The sequence below is a fragment of the Trachemys scripta genome, chromosome 6 (assembly GCF_013100865.1).
Source record: "Trachemys scripta elegans isolate TJP31775 chromosome 6, CAS_Tse_1.0, whole genome shotgun sequence".
In the NCBI taxonomy this organism is placed as follows: domain Eukaryota; kingdom Metazoa; phylum Chordata; order Testudines; family Emydidae; genus Trachemys; species Trachemys scripta.
The window spans coordinates 126,889,756-126,896,485 of record NC_048303.1 but is presented as its reverse complement, the minus strand read 5'-3'; the positions used below and the strand labels follow the sequence as shown (position 1 = coordinate 126,896,485).

The window sequence follows — 6,730 nt, the reverse complement described above, 5'->3', positions numbered from 1 at the left end:
GGTGCATCAGGCAACCCAAGGGACTGATAATGTAATATAAAGCCTTTTACCACCAGGTCACTGATTCAAATCCATTCCAGGTCAATAACTGGTGAAAGCCATTACCCATCTGATGGCTGTTTGGCAGCCTGGTGCAATGACTTGGTTGTCCTGAGTCCAGCTCCCAAAAGTAGGTTACTAGAAAACGATCACGGCTGACACCACTGTTGGCAGTCTTAACAGGCAATGGAAGCTGGACTACCCCTTCACCTTGGTCTCCTCAAGGTCATGGCTCAAACAGTTTGGTGGGGCATTTTGAGGAAGCTTGTACTGTTTCTAATGCAGCTGCACCTGCTCTGGGGATAAACAGGACACTCGGTTTCCTGGGGCTCTTTCCAATAATAACAAGCACAGTCAACCTCACAAACAATATGTTTTCCTTTTAATTCTAGTCTATGTCCACATCATGGATTAATCACTTCAACAGACAGCACCACTAAGGTAGTACAGTGCTCTCTCAATGGCACTTGTATCAGCTACTATAGAATAAGGTATCGTATTTATGGACAATGTCGAATCCAGCATTTCTCCTACAGCCTGATGCTGGGTCATCCTTGCACAGGGGCCACATTAATCTTCTCTGTATAGTTCCAATTTCAGTATATGTGCTGCCGAAGTGAGCACAGTGGTATAGTGTTGTGATCCTATCAGATCTCAAAATAACTGGCACTAGAAAAGGTTCAGAAAAGGGCAACTAAAATGATTAAGGGTTTGGAACCGGTCCCATATGAGGAGAGATTAAAGAGGCTAGGACTCTTCAGCTTGGAAAAGAGGAGACTAAGGGGGGATATGATCGAGGTATATAAAATCATGAGTGATGTGGAGAAAGTGGATAAGGAAAAGTTATTTACTTATTCCCATAATACAAGAACTAGGGGTCATCAAATGAAATTAATAGGCAGCAGGTTTAAAACAAATAAAAGGAAGTTCTTCTTCACACAGCGCACAGTCAACTTGTGGAACTCCTTACCTGAGGAGATTGTGAAGGCTAGGACTATAACAGAGTTTAAAAGAGAACTGGATAAATTCATGGGGGTTAAGTCCATTAATGGCTATTAGCCAGGACGGGTAAGGAATGGTGTCCCTAGCCTCTGTCTGTCAGAGGGTGGAGATGGATGGCAGGAGAGAGATCACTTGATCATTGCCTGTTAGGTTCACTCCCTCTGGGGCACCTGGCATTGGCCACTGTCGGTAGACAGGATACTGGGCTAGATGGACCTTTGGTCTGACCCGGTACGGCCTTTTTTATGTTCTTATGTTCTTAAAAGTCAAAAGGCCAGGTCAATACTCAGAGGGAAGAGCCACATTGGATACTGGATGACCTTCCTAACATTGCAAACACATCAACTGAAAAGGAATCCATTTTGGTCTTCCCTTCCCCACTAACAAAAGCAGCAATTTCTCCAGCTTCACTCTCAAGACCTAGTAGCTTATTATCTGTATTTCTTACAGGAATTGGGTAGGATAGACACGCTTGTCCTTTTTAGGAGTCACCAATCACATTTGCGGCAAGACTGGAAGGAAATATCAACTATCCAGGTAGGTTTATCTTTAGGGACCTCCATGGCATACCTATCTGACTAATATTTAGAGTGTGCAAAAACACAGTGCAGGCAAGGAACTGACAAATGTTCATTCCTTCTGAGGGTGTGTTTTATGGGGCAATACTAAGAGAGTGTGGTTGCATAGGGTGATAGCCACATTTCTCACTGTCTTGGGCTCATACATATGATGTTAAAACAGGAGAATGATTCATACACTTTAAACTTCTACCAGGGCAAACCTACATTAGGTCAATGTTGCAAGGAAGGCATATTGGCAATCCTTGTTTTGCAGTTCCCTTTAGGGAGAGGCGCACTCTGGCTACTCTGATCAGTTCATTAATGAAGCACTGAGAGAGCTTGTTTGTAATGGTACTCTCTGGAGGCTTGATCATCATTGACTTGAATGTTACAGGATCAAGGCCTTGCTACACATGAAGTTAGGTCCTGACACACACTTAGCAGAGAACCTAGTTATTTACTAATTATTTTCAAGCAGTCTTCTTGGAAAGCTACTCATTTTTAAAGTTGAAAGTGTCTCTTGGGGACTCATCTTCTACTGGCTTTAGACCACGGACAATTTCTCCTCAAAATAAGCTTTCCAACTATTAGCTGCAATAACTGGTGTTGATTGTTCATTTCCCATCATTCATACAATACCTTTTTGGCATAGGATACACAATCTATTACTTATTTGTGTTACAGTAGTGTTCAGAGGCACCAACTGAGATTGGGATTCCATTTTGCTAGACATTGTCGGGGGGGAGGGACGACCCACATAGTAAGAGGCAGTCCCTACCCTAAGGAATTTATAATCTGAATAGACATGACTGACAGATGGTGCGGAAAAAGAAATATCCCCATTTTGCAGGTGGAGACCGAGGCACGGACACATTAAGTGATTCCCCCAAGGTCAAATTTTAAGGCTATGGTAGAGTTAGAATTGAACCTATATCTCTTGAGTTCCTGATCAGTGCCTTAACCACAAGATTATCTTTCCTCTCAAAAACCTACAAAATAGGATAACAACCCCTACTTTTCTTACACACTGTAGATTTCACATAGCTCTGATGGACAGGCAACGGCAAGCTAAGCAAATGACTGTAAGGACAGGGAGCACATAAACCAAATTTTTGTCTGTCTTCTTGAAACATCAGCTGTTCTGTTAACTTTTCTAGATCTAATGATGGAAACCGTAACCTACTATTATAGTCACTGTCTGCAGCAGTTAACACTAGCTTGAGCTGACTCATCTCCATTATTTCTCAGGTAACAGGTATTCTTAGTGTGTGTGTAAAGAAATGCAAGTTACAGTAAACCGTTACGTTTGGAAAGCTTTATTCTTCAGCTGCATCAAACGGCAAGCAACAACAGCACACACTGCTACTGTACCAGTCTCATTCCACACCTTCTTTCCAGGTCTTATTTATTTTATTTATATGTGAAACTGTAAATAGCATTTTATAATGGATCCTGCATGCCAGGCCAAGCCCAAACCTTCCCAGAGTTTGCAGTCTAAAGCCTGGCCTGAGATAGTCAGTGGAAAGCTCCAAATTGGCTACAATAGAAGTTGGAGCACATGTGAAAGACATAAATGGGGACAGATGGTACAGTGAATAAAGTGGGGGCGTAGGTGAATATCACTGGTGGGGCTCACAAAACCAGGTCGGCCTTCAGAAGCTATTTGCAGAAGAAGAGGAAGGAGGCATGTTGTAAATTAATTGTGAGGCTGGACCAAATCTAAAGGGAGCTGTCACAGAACATGCAAAGATGCGAGTAAGAGGAAATGAAGGGACTAATTCAACCTTGGTGTAAATCAGTGCAAGTTTCACTGAAGTTGCTTCCCTCCAGGGTTGAAATATAATCTAAAGAGAAACTGTAAGATGAGACGCTTGCAAAGTGACGGGAGCACTGTGGAAAGAAAGGAAGAAATGAGGGCAAAGAGGAAGGCAAGAATGGATCTGCATAGTGCTTCGAAGATGACAACGTGAAGACAGAGCTATATGCAGAAGAAGATGGGAAGCCAATGTCGATGTTCAAGAAGGTAGAGAAATTCACAGCACACACACACTCTCCTGCACAAGTACCCCTGTCACCTTCTGTGAACACTGGACTGATAGCAGAAAACCTTTCAAAGCACAAGCAACTTTAAGACTTCATCAAGAAGCTTTTTTTTCAGTCAATCACTTGGGGCTCATAATATCCCTGGTCCGGCTGTCAGTTTCTCTGTAGGAACCATCTCATGCATCGCCACATCATCTTTCCCCATCTTGGAAAGTTCTGGAGGAAATGGCTCAGTGCAATTAGTGCTTCCTTTGGTTTAATGTTGTTTGATGTTTCTAGTTTCAATTGCCATTCATCTCCAGCCTGTACCTTGCCCTGGTAATGAAATATTCTCTTTGTTTATGTGACCGTATGTCAATGGATTGCTATGTAGGATAACAGCGCTCACCCAATAAATGATATTAAGTGTTACTGAAATAACATAATTCCACAGATACGGATTGAACATGTGGATGGATATAAATCTGCTGTGTATGTGGTATGGCATTGTCCTGTGCTGCAGAGTCCCCTGGTAGAAGCTCATGTGCATTCTAATGGCTAGGCACAATTTGGCTGAATCCAGGGGGATACAGAAGCCTTGGGCCTGACCCTCTTTTGCCTTGCAGTCTTTGTAGTCATTTACACATATAAATGAAGTGTGAATAACTGCCATTGATTTGATAGCCTTGTATACCTGCTTTGAACAAGTATAAATGACTTCACAAAGGTGCCTAGGAGCAGAGGTACATATCTGCATTTCCTTGCTTCTACGGATATATGCTTAAACCTTAATAGTAGGATAAACGCAATATTTATGATTAAATAACAAAACGTCTATAGATACTGAAATTTGCTAGATTTATCTATGCTGTGTTGTAAGTACATAGAATCTCTGATATACATCTCATATGTGTTTAATTTCCCCAGACCATTTCTCTGTGCAAGACACATCTCACTGTCAGGCATGGCCAGAGGCACTGCACCTGAGCTTATCATGTGTGAATATGCAAAAGATGTTTAAGATGTATGTTAAAGTCCTATACAACTGTAATGTTGTGGCTCTCTGGATTTGCATGCTTGCTCATTTAAATTATCATCTGGTCTTTAGATCTGCTGAGGGTTAGGCAGAGGAAATCTACTACCCATTGGTTACAAAAAATATGTCTAACACTTTTAACATGAAGTCTTTTCATTATGTGAAGATTATTATTGACTATAAGTGTCTGGACGCAGTGAGATTCTCTAGCTAAGAAATCAAAATGATTATTGTTACTACCTAGACAAGGGGCAGGCAAACCTTTTGGCCTGAGGGCCGCATTGGGTTTTGGAAATTGTATGGAGGGCCGGTAAGGGGAGGGCGGGCGTGGGCCGGCCCTCACCCCCTATCCATTCCCCCCGCTTCTGGCCCCCTGACAGCCCCCTCGGACTCCTGGTCCATCCAAACCCCCCTGTTCCCTGGGACCCCTGCCTCCCTGCTCTCTGACCCCCTCCAGAACCCCCGCCCCTGACTGCCCTGCACTGCCCCATCCAAGCCCTCCTCTCCTTCCTGACTGCCCCCCCCCCCAGGACCCCTGCCCCCATTCAACCCCTGTTCCCCACCCTCTGACTGCCCTGACCCCTATCCACACCCCCTCACCCTGACCACCACCCCGAACTCCCCTACCCTCTATCCAACTCCTCCTTGCCCCCCGCTCCCTGCCCTCTTACCGCACTGCTTGGAGCACCAGTGGCTGGCGGCACTACAACCGCGCCGCCTGGTTGGAGCCAGCCACGCACCATGCAGCACAGAGCAGTGGGTCAGGCAGCCCAGGAGCTCGCAGTCCCACTGCCTAGAGCATTGCGCCGGTGGCGCAGTGAGCTGAGGCTGTGGGAGAGGGGGGACAGTGAGGGAGAGGCTGGGGGCAAGCCTCCGGGGCCAGGAGCTCAGGGGCCTGGCGGGAGGGCCCCGCAGGCCAGATGCAGCCCGCGAGCTGTAGTTTGCCCATCTCTGATCTAGACTGTGATGATATGCCACACACAGATTATACATATCAAATTTTATATCACAATGGAGAACTTTGCCTTTTAGGTGTGAAAATTTACATCCTGATTTCTATATATTTTAGTAGCAGATATGTCATTCAGCTATTCAACCAAGAAAAATAATGCATAGGGTCAAACACCACTGGTGCTGACCTAATAGATAAAACAAGTCTATCTACAAAGAAGTCTGAACTATCAATACAAGTGAAAATCACCCTTATTCTATTATTTTTTAAATTTAGAGAACAGCCAGTAAGGGGGAAAAAAGACACCAACACACACATAGTGTAGTGCAAGATACTCCCTAAAAATTTCCATCAGAGCTGTGCAAAAATATTCTCAACAGTGGCCAGGCAAGATGGGCCAGATACTCATCTGATTTAAATCAGTTATATTGCAGCAACACCGATTTACACTAGGTGAGGATCCCCTTCTTGCTGAGGATGTGCCTAAAGCATAAACTTTTGATGTGCACTTCTTAAGACATTTTTGTGGAAATGAAAGGCAGTTTCCAGGCATTTTGCCATGATAATGGCAAGTGTACACTAGGGAAAAATTCAGGATGTTATCCTAGGTGTGGAATCACAATTTTTCACCATTAAACACTATTTTTGCACACAGCAGTAGCAACAGTTAATCCATGACCAGTTTCGGCAATGCTCACAAACATCAAGGTCTTTGTACGTGAGTGCTCCCAAAGTGGGAACGTATAGTATCACTCAGCTCTTAGCCCCTCCCTCCTTTGCGTTGTCCTCAAGTTGTTCCATCCACGTGTTATTTAATGAAGAATGTCACACATTCCATCTTTTCTCCACTTTCTGGTTCTTTCACTCTCAGAAACCTGTAGCACAGCCATCATCTTTCCAGGTAAAGACAATAGAACAGGGAGAACCCATGTCAATGCTATTCCTTAAATTAGCCACAGAAGTCATTGTTGAGCAAAGGGAGGCAACCACTGGACCTCACCCCTTGCTTCTCCAAACTCTTTCAGAAGGACACTCAAACACAGACCAAAGTATCTGTCCATATACATTGGAATATTCACAACTCAGTGAGGAGCTTAATATCAAAATAGTGTGTTTGAG

General features: G+C 44.0%; 1 non-coding gene across 1 annotated transcript; it reads right to left on the bottom strand.

Moving 5' to 3' along the window:
- Positions 1 to 554: 554 nt before the first annotated feature.
- Positions 555 to 663, bottom strand: LOC117879691. The gene has a single exon (XR_004646347.1). It is a non-coding gene; the product is annotated as a U6 spliceosomal RNA (small nuclear RNA).
- Positions 664 to 6,730: the final 6,067 nt, after the last annotated feature.